This window comes from Amphiura filiformis, chromosome 18 (assembly GCF_039555335.1).
Source record: "Amphiura filiformis chromosome 18, Afil_fr2py, whole genome shotgun sequence".
In the NCBI taxonomy this organism is placed as follows: Eukaryota; Metazoa; Echinodermata; class Ophiuroidea; order Amphilepidida; family Amphiuridae; genus Amphiura; species Amphiura filiformis.
This window is the reverse complement of record NC_092645.1, coordinates 36,034,541-36,051,221: the sequence shown is the minus strand read 5'-3', so window position 1 is coordinate 36,051,221 and position 16,681 is coordinate 36,034,541. Positions and strand designations below refer to the sequence as shown.

Genomic DNA, 16,681 nt, shown 5'->3' with positions numbered 1-16,681 from the left:
GCTCAGGTGACAATGACCTTGTGTGCTGATCAAAGAAAGAAAACTGAAAGTTCAGGTTTGTGAAAAGAACATGACAAAGTTATTTTTAAATTGTGCTATGTTGTTGTGGTTGTCTGGTGCAAACACATTTGACACGATGACATCACACTAGCGAGCGGTAAGTATGTTAATCCTCCGATAGATTTGCATCAACATGGGTTTAATCACCGATCAGTAGCCCACATTTGCTTGGAACTTTTTTGGTTGCACATAGACTTGAAAGTTGAATATATAATTGCTGTCCTTCTAATATACATTCTTTTATTTGATTTCACAGGAGCGTAACATTGAGGGCGCTGTCTGAATGCAAGTCGCCACGAAGGATGAAGAGGTCCTCCGAATCTGAAGCTGTTGTTGTCCACAGGGTCCATGCTGAACAACACCACCACCCATCACCCACCAAAGACTTCAGTCACCATGGCAACAATAATAACAATGAGTCTGTCGGATTCAACAAACTTCCGCCAATGAAACGTTGGCGTAACGGACATTACAAATCCGATGAGCACAACGGACAATATAAATCCAAGATATCCGCAGCAACGGACGATATAGAAGCGAAGATCGTAAGTCTGTTTCCCCACCGAGTCAAAGATATTCTCCAGGAGTGACGTTTGATAAAGAGAACTTGAACATGCTGGAAGCGGCGCACCTTTTCACGGCATCAGTCGATGCCTCCTCCGCCGCTGTTGGTTGTACCAGGGTTACTACCCACACAGACGACGCATGCACCAAGAACACCAATACCGGATAGCTACTTCTTAAAAAGTCCTCGTCCGACACTTCCTGGCGGAATGGAGTCGCCGCTTTCATCATTGAGCCCATTCAGTACGCTCGGCTCACCGATCAGCGGCCCACAGTCGTCTCCAACACCGAGCCTCCCAACGCCAGCAGCGACATTCTTACAATCGCCATTATCGGCTGGAAGTTTTCATTTCCCACCGTTTTCAGCGGGATTCCCGTTTCGGGGACCACCCGCTTTCCTTTCCCACCGCACCTGACATTCCAATCTGCACAGCAATTTCTGCGCGAGTCGGAGCCTAAAGTAGGCGGTTCGCCTCATCAAACGGATGTTTCATCGATAGCATCCGGTTTGGACAGTCAAGGCGTCAGCGAAGAGAGTAATTCGGACGAAGACGAATCATTAATGCTTTGTAGCATATGTTCAGACAAAGCCACAGGACTGCATTATGGGATAATCACGTGCGAAGGATGCAAAGGATTTTTCAAAAGAACTGTGCAAAATAAGCGTGTGTACACGCGTGGGGAGTGGGAATTATGTAAGTGACCAAAGCTCAAAGAAATCGATGTCAGTATTGCCGCTTTCAGAAGTGCCTCAAAATGGGGATGATGTTAGAAGGTAAGGCAAATATAATTTTAATGTCAAAGGTCATAGAATGATAGGCTTGGGCAAGATTTGAATTTCAACTTAAGATATATTGTTTCATGATGTACTTGAATTGTTCACACTCCCAACATCCCCACACGGCCACACCAATAGTCAAATAGCAGTTTCTGGTCTTTGTACCAACAGAGAAACCAGTGGTGGCGCCACAGGGGGAGGGGCATGGGGGAATTTCCCCCAGTCAGAACAGCTCCCCAGTTAAAACCCAAAATTACGAACATTTCAACCTTTTGCGGCAATTTTGTGCAAAATTAGTTGATTTTGCCCCCCCTGAAATTCACTTTTCCCCTACAATGCCCCCCCCTGAAAAAATAGCTGGCGCCGCCACTGAGAAAAACACCCTCATGTTCAGGAGACAGGAACCTACAGCTGACCAGAGGTTGACGTCTCTACATGTGCGCTGATGCTTGGAAGTTCTCGTTGAAGTGTATCCAAGTCCAACCAAGTTCATGTTCGACATGAATGTCTTGCCAATATCACACATTTCTTCCAGACGCACATGAATAGTTGGCATCCACACATCACTAAACTGGTACCAGTAACAAAAGAACATAAAAAGAGGTGATATGCAAAATTTACATGCTCAATGTCACATAAACTATTGCACATCCTGTGTTGTAGACTTTATTATCATAATAAACGCATTGATAATTGCCACAAAACACATCAAAATCAGGTGGTAAAACATTGTTTTGTTGAAATGTTTTCAATGATGTAAATATGAGTAGCAATATTAACATACAAATCAGTGGGTCTTTTATGGTTTTAAATTCGTTAAGTTCAAAAACTGTGACAAATGTTGTTCTTTTGCACGTAACTCACCTCGACCTGTGGAAAACACAACCTTAATCGCCTGCCTCACTCGGGCATTTCAAATGGAGCCACCCATTCAGGTAACACCCATTTGAAATTTGCACAGTTGGCGGAGCTTAAAATTAATGATAGCGAAGAGACTGTTTGCACTAGGGGTCCTTCTTGAACAGAACAGAACAGAGCAAGAACCTGCAAATCGATTCTCTCAAAGATTATTGTAACTTGCGTTTGTGTGAATCAAACTTGATTCTCGTATATTTTCTGTGCTTACACAGCAAGGATTGGGGTGAGGATCAAATTTCAGTCATGCAAACGTAAACGCAAACGCAAACTATCGCAAGAATTAAGTTTGATTCACGGACTGTGAAATAAAATTCTACCCCTGTTGAAGGAATAGGTGCACTGGTGGCAGTATACTTTCAATTCATGGGCAGAGTGCAAGATTATGTAATAGTTCCCACTTGGGAAGGCCTAATGGTTAGGGCGCAAGCTTCATAATTGAAAGGTTGCGGGTTTGAGTCCCACCACGGCCAGTGTGTTGCATCCTTGGGCAAGATGGCTTAATTCCCAATTGCTTCACTCCACCCAGGTGTAAAATAGGGAGCTGCTAGGGGTAATCACAATCTAAGTCGCTGAGTGTACCTGCGCATCAGTTGCGGACTTAGTGAAGAGGAAATGATTCTGATAAACAATGATATATCCTATTGTTGAAGTGGGCTGATAACTAGGTCATCATGCTTAGATGAAGCGCACATTAAATCACCAACATTAACTTACTTTTTTATTTATTTTTTTATCTGTAATATTTCAATATGTACTTTTGATTAATAATGCATGAAGAACACCAACTATAAATTAAAAGGTGATATCCAGGCTAGCTTCATTAAAGGCCATCAGGAAAGTAATACAGATGCATCAACAATTTACTAAGAGAGGGCTGTGCTGCAAACAATAGGCGTTTTACATAAGGCAGCTATTGCATTCTACTAATACGTATGATGGTCTCGTAAAGGCAGCTATTACATTCTACTCGCTTATGATGGTCTTACACTCTGCTTTTAAATTAAAATACTGATATAACCATGTTAGTAGTGGGCTGATCAGAAACATAATTCAAGAAAAAACAAAATTTATGTAAATGGCTTGAAATCTCGGCCTGCCAAGCAAACAGAGTGCCAATCCCTTATTACTATGGACCACAATATGGCCTCATCCCAATGGCATAGTTCAATAACCTCAATTAAACATTCATAATGCAAAATTTAAGTTAAGACCTTAAGTTGCAGAGTATGAGTTTTTGTACCCAAATTTTCTACGGTCGTCATTCAATGAATGTACAAATGTATTGGGGTTAAAGAACTGTGCCTGGTAGATGAACATGTTGTGGATCCTAACTAGTGTATAAACACTTTGAATGTATGAACTCTATACTATATCCAGGTTTATTCCACTTTGGCCTAGCTAAGCCAGACTGCACATTGGTACATTATATTAGCTTCTATCAACATGTGTAAAATCAAATGAAATACTAGGTCTAGCTCGCTGACATTTATGATAGTAACTGTTTCCCCTTCACCAATTAGCACAGCCATGGAAACGTGCTGAGACGGCTGTTACGAGCCCCGCTTGTGTGCTCGCTGGCTCACACGTACGGTAGGTACGCACTACGACAAAATATTGACCAATTTTGTCATAAAAAAAGTGTATAGTCCAGACTGAGTCAGTACAAATGAAGATGGGATCTGTGGGAGTGGGTGATAAAGTGTATCATGTTGGGAACAAATATGAAATTTGCAGCTCAAAAATACAAATCAGGCAGGTTGCTGAATTTGATGGTGTATTATTTGGATAAGTTGCATGTGTGTAAACTAATTTAGAATTTGAGATCAGAATGAAAAATGAAGGTACGGTATGGAGACATTTGTGCATGTAGCCGCAGTTTGTGGCCCTCACAGACTTAGCGAGCGTGGCGCGAGAAACCGATGTGAGGCATTCAACTGAGCGCGTATGCACACACCCCAACCCACATACTGACAGACACAAACACACCCCAAGTCACAATGACAAACTTGAAAATAAGTTTGTTGTTCCCACTAGGGGCTAAAGGGGCAGCTTCCCCTCTGAGAAGTTTTGCCCCTCCCTCTCTTTTAAAGTATAAGCTGATTTTGAGATGAAAAAATGGAAAAACCAAACAAACAAAACTAAACCAAATAGTCAAATTTGATATCTAGTGGAAGAGTATTTGAGCGAGTTTATTCCAGAATACGAAACCAGTTAATCCGATGGAAGCGATTAAATCAAGACCTAGACGAGTGTAATATTAATAAATAATACAAGGCATGTAGGCCATGAACTTCCTTATAGGCCTTATATCCTGTGCCAGAAACATAAACCATGATTACACAGGCAGATTCCTCCACGTGTACCACATTGGTAGACCATTTATCTTTGGTACAACCTTATTGGACTCCAGTAAAAATCCAAAATTACGAACATTCTTACTTTTTGCAGCAATTCTGCACAAAGGGGAAAGAGTCTCTAGATTGGGGGAGGGGGGAAATGCCAACCCAGTCAGAACTCCTGCCCCCAGTTGCCCCCTCACCCACTGCTGAGTATAACATCTTCCCCATCATCTCCCTATGGGGATACCCTTTCCTGTTACCATATTTACACCCTGGTAGTACAAATTTTAATACAATTTCTTGGAATCGGAATATTGCCCTGTAGGCTTGTTATTGCAACAACATGCATACAGTAATAGGCCTACAACTTCCTCCTTTTAGGAACCCAACTGAGCATGCACAGTGACTCTTTGAACCAAGTCGCTTTGCCAATGAACTTGACCCACTTCCCTTTTTAATAATTTCCATGCTCTCACACATTCACACACAATACATCAAATTTATATATTCTCCTCAAACTTCAAGGCGGACTTCAGACATTTTTTGAACTAGTACTAGGCATGTTTGTACTCATTTTAATGCATTTTACATAGCGATTCTAAATATGGGCATAAAAATTCTAGATTTGTTATGAAAATGCCGCAAATTTTAGTTCATGTGTTGCATAATGAGACAGGTAGATCAGATGTTGGTTGCCGAGCTATAGTGTGGCTTTCAATATTCTGGTTTACTTTACTGACAGTATTAAAGTGATTTTTATGTTCACCAGGATAATCACAATATTTTAAGACCAGATTGTCAGTATCTGATTGCAAAAACTGTTTTGTAGGCAATTTAAAGGTACTGGTACCAGTGTAATATTAAAAGTGATATAATTTAAAATAATTGTTTACAATTTAATTTGCATTGGCATGTGTTATGCAGGTCGTTGACATAATGAAGGATGGGTCAAGGAATGGGGAAAGAGATCGACTAACCCCTCTAGGCCCTACAATGTATAGCCTTTTCTGGGAATTGAGCTTAAACCACTAACTTTTGTATGTTTTATAAAGCATCTATTTCTATGTGAAGTGGGTCATTGGTTTTGCAAAGCAAAACTGTTTCAGATCAGCATTCAAATTCAGAAACCAAGTGGGATGCACTAGATCCACAACATGCTCATCTATCAGCACAAAGTTCTTTAACCCCAATACATTTGTACATTCATTGAAAGACCATTGAAAATTGGGATACAAAAATCATACTCTGCAACTTGAGGTCAAATTTTGCACTATATGATTGTTTTGTTTAATTGAGGTTGTGGAACTATGTCATTGGGATGAGGCTACTGTGATCAATTGGGAGCGGATGTGACTGTGAGCAGGCAGTCTTTTGTTAAGAGAATAATTACAAAACAAGAACTTACAAGAGCTGTTCCATGCTTAAAAACATGAGATATCAAGTATAAATACCTATTTATACTCCAGGATAAATTAACAGAGCAATATATTTTGTATAGAATGGCATGTCCCCTTGATAACAGCTAGTTCTATTAAGGCCCACGGTCATGGGCAAAGTCCAAGTACATGATTTTATAGCTGTCATCAATCAAAATAAATATAGAAAATCTCAATCTCATCTGACTGGAGTTGCATATATTGGGGGAAATTTTTATCAGTGGTGAGCTAACCTGATGACATTAATCAAATAATAGCAGGAGATTTTAATTTATTCTTAGGATTTAAAGGGGCATATTATGATTTCAGCATCCTCTTTTTTTGGGGTACTGTTCATGTATTTTTCAATAGATATCCATGCCAAAAAGATGCTTAAAATATTTCTAAAATTTCATTTGATTCGGATATTGCAGTTCCACAAAGTTACACATTTTCATGATCTTTTGTAGTTTTTTCTTCACTAAAGATTTCTAAATTCCACAATCTGTCATGGCACACAGTTCATTAACAGGGCCTATCCTATGCGAAAAAGGCATGGTTAAACTATGGTTAACCATGGTCAACCATGGTTCAACCATGGGTTTTGACCATGGTCAAACCATGGTCAACCATGCTTTGAAAAATGGCACCACGGCCAAAGACCATGGTCAACCATGGTTAACCTTTTGACCATGGTCTATCTAAAGTGACCATGGTCAACCATGGTTAAAACTTAGCATGTTTGACCATGGTTGAACCATTGTCAACCATAGTTCAACAACCAGGGTTTTGACCATGGTCAACCATGTTTTTGACCATGGTCAACCATGTTTTTGACCATGGTCAACCATGTTTTTGACCATGGTCAACCATGTTTTTGACCATGGTCAACCATGTTTTTGACCATGGTCAACCATGTTTTTGACCATGGTCAACCATGGTCAACCATGTTTTTGAAAAATGGCACCACGGCCAGAGACCATGGTCAACCATGGTCTATCTAAAGTGACCATGGTCCACCATGGTCAAAAATTTGCATGTTTGACCATGGTTAAGAGGGAAATTATGGGGTAAATATTTAACGGAATAAACTGCATAATCATATTATTTAGATTGATTCTGTTAAAAATCTTATTTTAACTTATCAAATTACTAGTTTTTATATTCTATGGTGTCAAATATTTATTCACAACGTTGTAAATACGCATTAAATATGATTAATAACAACAGAGGGCGCTTTTTCTCATTCACTACCCAGAGTCAACCATGGTCAGGTAAGGTGATGACCATGGCTGACAATGCTCAGCCATGCTAAAGCATGGTTGTTATCCTTAAAAGTAACCATGGTCAACCATGGTCAGGCGAGGTGATGACCATGGCTGACCATGCTCAGCCATGCTAAAGCATGGTTGACCATGGTATACTTGAAGTAACCATGGTCAGGTGAGGTGATGACCATGGCTGACCATGCTCACACATGCTAAAGCATGGTTGACCATGGTATACTTGAAGTGACCATGGTCATGTGAGGTGATGACCATGGCTGACCATGCTCACCCATGCTAAAGCATGATTGACCATGGTATACTTGAAGTGACCATGGTCAACCATGGTCAAGTGAGGTGATGAACATGGCTGACCATGCTCACCCATGATAAAGCATGGTTGACCATGGTATACTTAAAAGTGACCATGGTCAACCATGGTCAAGTGAGGTGAAGACCATGGCTGACCATGCTCGGCCATGCTAAAGCATGGTCGACCATGGTATACCATGGTGACCATGGCAACCATGGTTGACCATGGTCAAGCCACCATGGCTGATCATCGCTGACCATAGTTAACCATGGTCAACCATGTTTTGACCATGGTTGACCATGGTTGACCATGCTAGCACGGTTGACATTTCGCCTAGGAGTGTACACTAATAGATTGACCTTTGTATGTACACAAACATGACAAACTTAACCCCTACAGTATAACAACTAGAGGTTATGAACTATGCCATTGGAAATTACACCTTTGTGTCAAATTGGTTCACAAATTGGTGACAGTTTCCATTCAAACACTGATCCATTCAGAGACATAATAAATCTGATATCATGGTAATTAAAGTAATTTGGTCCAATAATTTTACATATTACGTGTATCGGTAGTGACAGTTATGTGTAAAAGAAGGAAATTGAAAAGTGGATTGATCGTTACCGGTATTTGAAATTTCCAAATTTTTTTTAATTTTTGATGACATTTCTACGAACAATGAAGATGGCTCCATAATAAACTTCTAGCACATCAATGATGCGTAGACTCAGTGACAGGATGTATCAAATGCAGATAATTTGTGTACAACATTTTTATTGTTCATTTGAACTTAATTATTCAAATATTGAGCAAATTGATGTTCCCTGTAAGATTGTTTTTAAAAGCATTTCAAGCTTTGGCCAAATGGCTTGATAAGTTATTAAAAGCAACCATTTTGTATAATAATTTATATGTTTTTTCTCCCGAAATCTCTGAAAATGTGTCATCAATTTTGGGCTGTACAGCCTGAGCGCCTTAGCAGGAAATTCCTGATAGCTCCAGTTATTTTGTCTATAAAAGCATGGTGAATTTTTTTGGTGATGATGAGTTGATCAGCTTATCGCTGTTTGCTCACTTTGGCATGTGGGATGGAGTCTGAAATCACCTCACTCATAATGAACTCCTCTTTAAAAATTTGATCAAATTAATGATGTAACCAATGTTTGTCTATAGGGTGCACAATAGTAATAAATTTCCCTATATTTTGTGTACAAAATGGCCTCTATTCAAATGGCTCTACCTACCTTACAAAGCGACTCAATTTTTCAAAGTGATGTTTTCCTGACTGACAAACAAACAAGCAAGTAAACAAACTAAATTAAATATATTGGTGACCATTGAATTTTCGAGCTACCGGACCACTTAATGCAATACACTTTTTTCACCCAATTTTCAAAATAGAAGCACTTGTGATTTTACCTAGAAGCAGCCGGTTTGAGAAATACATGAAAAATCTGATTAAAAGCCCAGAATCTTTTCCAATCTTGGCAGATGCTTAGATTCAAGCCTACATTTATTACCTGGCACAAATTTTTCCCTAAATCTGCACAATTTGTTTGGTTTTTAATATTGATTTATAGGTGGGTAACTTTTACTGAAATGTAAAAACACCGCAGATCATGACGGAATCCCACAAGAGACATTATTTGGTGATGTGAAATCTATAGACCATATAGTTTCTTGTATTAAATCTTGCTGTGATAAGTAAGCCCATGGTCACCAGTCCAGGGTCCCTTCATCATATCCGTTGTACATCATGTACATGGCCTGATCAGGACATCAGATGTGATAAATTGATAGCTGATGGAATATCCTGTACACCCATACTCATTAGTTCATGTGAGATTGTTATAATTCAAGCATGTATGACGGCAGCCCTTGAAATAAGCAGGCACGGGGAGCAAATTTGCTCTTGTAAAGCCACCAATTGCTCCTGGTCCTTATAAAATTCATATGAACCAGGAGCAATTTTCTATAACAAATTGCTCCCGGTTCCAGTTTTGCAATGATGCAGCAGCTGCTATTGTATTGCAGAAAAGGATTACTTTTTGAAAATTGCTCCTGTTTCTTCAGAAATTGCTCCTGGTTCTGGTAAAATCCCAGTGAATCAGGAGCAATGTTCAAAAAACAAATTGCTTCTGGTTCCAGTCTGCTTATTTCAAGGCTTATATGGCAGGGCTTGAAAGCAGAGCTAGAAATCGTATCTTTTGAATAAAAGATGCGACTATTACTACCGGTACCATGATAGTGTGCGTAACTGGAGCGGTATATAGAAGTGGCTTGCCATCTGAAAATTTTGGCCACAGATAAAATTGTATCAAGGACTCAGTGCAACATGGCCTTTAATATCTCCATGTTTGGTAAAATTAGATTTTGGTACCAGTACCAAACTTTTCAGAAAAAATGAGCTTTCCAGAAACAAACAGCGTGTTTATACCGAGCGTACGGCTTTTTGACCCGCTATTTTCCGGGCACAAAATACCGATCATAATCCGGCCACCGTTACCCAGCTTGTTTCTACTGAGACCAGAAAGCCGTGTCTCGCACGATGCACTGCATTTTTTTCCTGTAAACCGGAAGTACGGAAAACAGATTTGACGGTTGTATCCTAAATTTAAATGTCCACGCATGGCAGCTCATGGCATATGACCTACAATCACAATTAAGTGTTTTCGTAAAATCCAAATTGCATTAATTTACCAGTGGATCTAGTAATTGGCTATTATGATAATTAATTTACAGCCAAAATATAACCAACTCATTAACTAAGTAGGCCTAGACTAAGTAAAGTCATATCCATTTTACTTCATCAAGTTCATGCGAGTCACACATGTGGCCAGTGTATAGAATCAGAAAGAACTACATTATAGGCCTAGGCCCCTACTGTACAAGTAGAATATAAAAGCTCATAAATCGCGTTATTTTTGCAACACGCATGACCTCGACCCGGCAACCGATCACACGGCTCGTTTCTACTGCACGGATTACACGCTTTGATTCGGCATGATCCACCTCAAGAGGTGGATCACTTAAAGGCGAGCACATGACCCGGCATGACACGGCAACCGATTACCCAGATCGCTTCTACTGGGCTTGTTACCGGTATGACCCGCACGGCACGGCATGGCACGGAATTTGGCTCTCAGTAGAAACACGCAGAAAGACTTTATAACAGCAACATACATGTAGCCGGTCACATACCAGTGTATATTGAAGTTGCTAGCGCAGCACAGACTCAAGTGATGCCAAAGCTGAGATAGGGCAGTATTGCATATTATTTGAGCCCTCAAAATAGTCTAAAAACCCCTAAATCCACTATGCAACTAAACTAAACTAAACTATTAACAGGACAAATGAATGTTCTTGTGCCTGCCCTTGGAGCTTAATTATTTTCTCATTCTCATTTACATAACTTGGCATTACTAATTATGTCTGCCTGATGTCTGTCCTTGTACATGATTCTAGTGTTATTTGCATATGAATTGAACATTAATTAAATCTGTCTGTCCTTGTGTGATAATGTAACAAATGTATGGGAACAGGTCTTACTCAACTGAAAACAAGAGAGTCAAGACTTTGATCATGGCAAACAATAATCTTAGGCCTATATAAATATTACAGCACTCAAGTGGGTATAACTTATGACAACAAAGAACCGACCTGAAAAATTTCAGCTTTTAAGCTGATGTTCAGTTTTTTTTATCGCTCAAATTTATGTGTTTTCTGTTATTTTCAGCTTTGTTTCTAGCATTTTCACATTATTCTACAATGAAAGACATTTTTCAAGTCAAAAAGAAAAGAAAGTAAATGGTACGTATTCGACATACATTTGTACTTTGAAACATTTACAACATTCCGTTTCTTCCCAAAAAGGCCCGGTTAAGTGGCGCCTGTTGTATTTTTTATTTTTCTGCAAGAGTCGGCCAAGATTTTTCACCGATTTAGCCGCTGCGGAAGATGTCCGTGGAAATTAGCCGTTGGTTCTCTGCGCAATGGGAAAGACGCGACGTCGGACTCGGACTATGACAACTACATGGGACATTGGGACACAATTTGAAGTACAATGCCAATGTGTCATAAGGCCTGTTGTTTTGATCTATACTGAGGCATCTAGAATTGGTGTTGCACAAACATGATACACAAACCTGAATCATGAAATGTCTTTGTTTGATAAAATTTCAGTTAATTACCCTTTTCCTAGATGAATACCTCCTGTCATACAACCAGGTACCATATTAAGTCTTTGATGCAATACACATCATAATTAGTGTTACCTAATTTCTGCCTATTCATTTCCCCCTCCTCATGGCCAACTATAATGACCAACATCCCCGTTGACATTGAGAATGGTATGATCCATCCTGCAAACCCAGACAGTGTTATGTAATAGACCATTAATAAGAGCCTTGAGGTGATGGGCCTTTGTCATGTTTACTCAGTCTGGAGGATTGTTGCTAGAGTATCACATTACCTGCACCAATTGGGTGACTTTAAAATAATTGGGTGACTTTGAAATAATCTCAGTCATGTTAATTACGGTGCGTGAACTTCCCTTTTAATATCCAGCAAATAAAATGTGACTCGAATCACTCGATCATCTGATCCAATCAAATAAGGGTTGGCAAGGAGGATACAGAAATTAGGAGCTACGAAACATTGAAAAAATATAGTCATATGGTATTAAACAAGTTTCCAAAATTTCCTACTTTCGTCCCCAGGTTTCATCCAGTACATATATATATATCCCGGGATATATCCAACAGAAGTGTTTCTTTCCTTTTTGAAACATTGTTCATTTTGCATTAAAAATTTTGGGACGTGCGGTTCCTGAAACTAGCATTATGTTCTATTTCTACATGGACTGAAAATTGTGTTGAAAAGCGTACAAATTTGATCAAAATCACCGATTTGCTCAACATGTCACCAAAAAAAATCCCAATTTTGGGTGTTTTTCATCACAAATTGGGCTACTTGAATGCAGCTACTCCAGGACTGCCATGTCCATCAATGGCAACCCTGAGCCTGGTGTTAGACCACAACAGATGAAGTAATGACTGAGACAAGGTCGTTTGAAGAACATAGACCTATTAATAGCCATTTATTAGGGACGCACCATTTGATACTCAGGGGGTAGGAAGTTAGGGTCGGGGAAGAATTTTTTTACTTGAAAGGCATAAGTTTTTTTTTTTTCGCCGCCAAAGGCGGCAAGTTTTTTTTTTTTTTAATTTCATGCATTATACACAGTTAGGTGGGGAAGGTTTTTTTTTTTTTTTTTAGTGTTGGTGGGGAAAGTTTTTTTTTTGCTCATGTAGTGGGTGAAGTTTTTTTTTTTTTTAAAACTTCCTACCCCCACCCTGAGAATCTAATGGTGCGTCCCTTATGTTAGTCCACATTGTTTATGACAGGTCCACAGGGGAATGGTTTTCATCAATTAGTGGAGAAATGGTGCTGTTGGTTGATGTGTCCTTAGATCAGTCCATTTACACAGTTATGTCAGCCTTGAAGTTTAGTATCAGTTTTATCATCTTTGGGAATGTCAGCCTTGAAGTTTGTCAGTACTTTGTTTTCAAAAGGATTTATAGTAGGGTTGGGCATTAAGATAGAGTGGGGATTTGTATACTCATTGTTGATCATAGATGAAAAATGAGCTATCTATGGTTTGATAGAGTGAAAAGAGTGGTTCTTTCACTCCAAAAAAAAAAAGTTGTTCCATCAATCAAATCCAGCAACAACAAAAAAATGTTTATAAACTGTTGTTAACATGTTAAATACATGTTTTGGTCAAACTGTTTTTTAAATGTCTGGGATATTAATGAAGAAAATAAAAACGTTTTAAAATGTTGTGATTTTTTATGAGAACACACTATAAGGCCAAATAAAAAATAAAACATGTTTCATGTCCCCTCCCGCTTCCTTTTTTGAGGTTTCTTCATTTTTATTTTTATTTTTGAAATTCAGTTATAACTTTTCAAAAAATATGTCTAGGAAGTAGAGATGCTTTCTATAGCCTTGCTAATATACAAGAAACACTTTTATAAGATTTTGTGATAGTTAGAGGGGGCCTATCTCTCAGAACAACAAATAAAAAGAGGCCTCCTCCTTTTTCCAGGCATTATTGTATATGCTAAAACAGCTCTAATTATGGGTATTTACACCGATTTTGCGATAAAAATAAAAAATAAAAGGCCCTCTTCCTCCTTTTTTTCAAAAACCCGGACGTGAAACATGTTTTTTATTTTACTTGGCCTAATAACATTTTTTTAAATGTTGTCAAAATGTTAAATTGTAAAATATATTTTGACAAACATGTGTGCAGAATATGCTGTCAACACTACTATTTTTAAGATTTAAATCTAACATATTAAAATATGTTAGAATGTTTTGCAGCAAGTTTTCAAATATGTTTTGAAATTGTTCTTAAAGTGTTTCACCTTTATGTACCTCAACATTAAAATGTTGTGAAACACTTTGTACTTGTTGGGTTGACTGGTTCCATGTTACTTCAGAGACTGAGTGGCTGTTCACTTTGTATTTCAGTTCCAAGACAGAATTCAACGGTTATGTTATCATCACTACAATGAGCATTATAATTTATATGTTCAAAGTGATAATGGCCAACATATCTGGCACCTAACTACCTGAGAATGTACATTCAAAATGAAGTACCAACATGCTCATGTAGTGCTGGCCTTACTGTAGTTTTTGACCTTAAAATACATGATGTAGGGCCTAAATGGAATAATTGTGTAATCGCTAAGTGCCTGTGATATTTTATTGATAAGAAAACACTTTATTTTTGTTAGCTCATGCAATGTTGTGAGATAAAGGGCAATGTCAGGGAAGTCATTTACCTGTGAGTAAGCTGAGTTATATGCACTTTCATCCCCACTTGTCTTGCATCTTCACTGCAAAATATTTTTGTGCATTTAATATTTTCATCGCCAAACTCTCATACAAAATAATTTATGTTATAATAATAAAATTTATAAATTTAATAAGCATTGGGTTTTTTTCCTTGTAATAGATTATGCCATACTGTATAGCATACTTTGCAGTGCTTATTTAATCAATTTAATTGTGAAAAGTACTTGAATTTGAAAAAAAAATGTTGAAAAATGAATAAGTTTCTTTCCTTTCTGGAGAAGAGATGTATCTTAGACTCCTTATCTGTGAAACTTAAGCCAGGGAATGAACTTGAACCACAGATAATAAAATACCAAGAAATAAGCCACAAAAGAGTTGTTCCTGATAAGCAAACAAGGACACGTTTTGACTTTCAACTCCTGTAGGGCTGATGTACTTTGCTGAACATGAGTACCCTAGTTTCTCAATTTAATGTTGTGGAAATGTAGTCCATGTGAAGTATGTGGCTCTATTTATATAGCTGTCGCTAGATCAAGTATGGTTTGTACATGAGCATGTAGTATTGATCGGATGTTGTAAGCAAAAGGCAAAAGAGGTTCTTGGCTGAGACGGTCAAGCAGTTCGCCGTAGAAGTGATGTAACAACTGGATTGACTACCATAGCAATAAATTGAAACATTTTTTGAATATAATTATCGTGTTGCACGAGTACATTCACATGGTACCTCTGATATCAATCATGCTGATCACTCTCACCTGTAAGATTAGTATCTTTGAAAAGAGCGGTATTGTATTCAATCTATGATTGCAGACATACACAGGTGATGAGTGCAACCTGCTTGTAGTGCCGGGCGATATATTCAAAAATTGTTTTAACCTATTGCTATGGTATTTAATCCTAAACAACATCACTTCTGCGGCAAATTATGAGTCCTTTATTGATTCTGATTATGAGATGTACAATATTCTTTATATTTATAGAACTTTTAAATACAAATGACACACTTAGAGGGGGCATTGAAAGTTGCTTCTTGTCAAAGATGAAACATTTTCAATTCATGGATCTGGGATCAGAATTGCCCCTGTAAGTTTTGAAGAGGTATTAAAAACACAATATTGAATTTAACGTCAAGGACCTAATTGGTCACCTATAAATAAAATTCATTATTAAGAGATAGTTGTGCAGATCATCATTTTAGATATAGGCCTATATGCACATGAGTGTAATGCATGTTTTTTATACACATTTACGTACTGCTTGCAAAGCATTAATGTTAAAACATGGCCGACATCAACATGAGTGCACAATTGACATACAAATCAGACTTTGGTCTTAACCCATCAATTATATTCAAATATATCCTGTGAAACGTACAGCAGTTAGTCCCATAATGCCTTGCAACATTTCTGGCGAACTTATTTTCCCCTCAAATAACTTTCATTGATTTAAGAATTTTGGTGCTTAATTTGGCTTGCAAAATAAAGAGTTGGGAACTGGGAGCTGAAATTTTGCCAAAATGTGCAAGCCTTATGTAATTTTGTTGAGGGAATTGCAAAATATGGGGCAAATAAGGAACTGAAGAATGAAAGTGTCTTGAGAATAGCGGGGGTGGCGGGACATCAAAGTGGCACACATATTGGGGTTAGAGATGCGAATCCCCTACTTTAAAAGTGTAAAGACCTACCGCAATCATGAACTGCGGTACTATAAAAACTGGCGTATCAGATCCACCGATAGGATTGTTTGGTAGGGACGCCAGAAAACAAACTCGAACTTGAACTTGATGTTGGTTATCGATAACGAAGGCGAATGACATGAAACGCTGTCTCATGTGGTCTCATGACCCAAAACATGCGCAGACACATGAATTACATTATGAAGTCATGAGACAATCATAGTTCATAGGGCTGCTTGTTAGTTTTGTAGGCTATGTTCAAAAACAGGTATGAAAAAACAAGTGATTTATTCTGCAGATAATCTTTTTCATCTTGATGGCCTAATTTGTCTGGGTAACTCCTATGTGCCATGGTATTGTAGGCCTACATGTCCGAAAAATTGCCACGTTGCAACACAATGTCCAATTTTACATTCAGACAAACTTTGCGGTCATGTCCTCACATTTTTTCATTCTTTTAATTCTTTTAATATTTTAACATCTGGAT

The 16,681-nt window shown here is 38.3% G+C and overlaps 1 pseudogene; it reads left to right on the top strand.

Annotated features, from left to right (window-relative positions):
- The first annotated feature begins 710 nt into the window (after positions 1-710).
- The window catches only part of LOC140140163 (nuclear receptor subfamily 6 group A member 1-like), a 66,614-nt pseudogene continuing 50,643 nt past the window's right edge, over positions 711-16,681 (top strand).